This window comes from Capsicum annuum, chromosome 3 (genome assembly GCF_002878395.1).
Source record: "Capsicum annuum cultivar UCD-10X-F1 chromosome 3, UCD10Xv1.1, whole genome shotgun sequence".
Taxonomy (NCBI): Eukaryota; Viridiplantae; Streptophyta; class Magnoliopsida; order Solanales; family Solanaceae; genus Capsicum; species Capsicum annuum.
This window is the reverse complement of record NC_061113.1, coordinates 213,702,324-213,704,096: the sequence shown is the minus strand read 5'-3', so window position 1 is coordinate 213,704,096 and position 1,773 is coordinate 213,702,324.

The following is a 1,773-nucleotide window of genomic DNA, read 5'->3' as shown; positions in this document are numbered from 1 at the left end:
AAATATTTTTTATTTTTATTAATTTTATTTTTTATATTTGTACTAATAAATTTATTCAAATAAATTAGTTTACAAATTTTATTATTATTTACAAAAATGTCCTCAAATTTCTTTAATTTTTTTCTAAATCTTTTTCAATTTATTCAATATGAGTCACTTCTTTTCAATTTATCAAAATAATAATATCCCTCCAAATAATTTTAGTTATAAAAAAACTACTTTATTAGCTCAAAAAAAATATCTATAGGTCAAAATTCAAAAACAAATTGCATACAAGCCTTAATTTTGAAAATAGGATATTCATAAAAAAAAAAAAATTCTACTTAGTTTTAACACTCTATAGAATACAATTTTATTTTAATAATGATGTTATTGTCCCATGCAAATGTTATACGTGCCTCCCTCAACTTAAAAACAACACAAAGTGGAAACAACAAGCAAATGATGAACAAACTAAGAAAAGCTAATAAAAAAATATTTTTTGTAAGTGAATGATTAAATCTCAAAATTCTAAAGTAAATAATTAGTTATATTGTTAAATTTTTTTATTTAAAAAATAATAATAAATTTTTACAAAATAAATACACAAAGTTATAATATATCGAGGGTATTTTTATAAACAAACAATATTATTTTTAAAATATAATAATGCGTATTGCTTTCAATGCATCAAACCAAACACTGTATAAAAAATAATTCTAGTATTACTAATTCCAGTATTATTAATCCCTACACTATAAATCTCAATATTACTAATACAATATATTCGGTATTATCTTATACACTCTACCAAACGAGTCCTCAGTAACCAGAGAAATGTGGTGAAAATTTAGTGTTGTCGGTTGAGTAATATCCCCTCGGATTTGATTTATTTTATTTTAAATTTACTATAATTTTTCTATTTCATCCCATGTTTAGTGTTCATATTAAAATGCAATTGAATTGAAGTTTGCTTCATATTTTAGGATTTAAATCGGAGATTGTTAACTAAGAGTAGAGGAGTTCATATTATTTTATTACAAGTTTAGCTTATATTTTACTAGGTACCGAGAGTCCGTACTAAATTACTTTTTGACATTAATTTATGTGATACAAATAAAATTTAAAAAATTAATCATATTTTTAATATATTTTTAGACATTTTAAGTCGTTAACTATTGTAATTTTTATTATCTTTTTATATAATTTTCAAATAATATATGTTACTCTCCTTATTCAAATATATGTTACTCTCCTGCTTCAGCTATTTCATTGTTACTTAGGCTTCATTGATTTTTTTTAAGATTCAGACGTCTGAATCTAAATGAACATCTGAATGATTAAAATGTTGTCTCTAGATCTGAAAACTAAATGATTAAGATTGTTTGTTTTTCTACATTTGAATGTGTAAAAAAAATTATTTGTATAAATAATAAAATAAAAATACAATTCAAATAAAAAATTAATTATATATTAAAAAAATATGTAATTTAATACAACAAAATTATTAGTATTTGATTAAGAAAAAACATTTATGTTTGTTAGTGATAGCGGAGATGGCTTATAATGGTGGTTGCGGCGACGATGATTGATGTTAGTGATTAATAATGTTGGTGGTGATAATTGTGATAGTTGGTTTGTAGTGACTGTTATGATGGTGGTGATTGATGGTGGTGGTGGTGGTTGTGATGTGACATTGCTTGATATTAGTAGTTTAAGGTGTTGATTGTGTTGGCTAAAACATGGATGCATGATGATTGATGATATGTTGGTGCTAGTTGGAGATGTTATTTG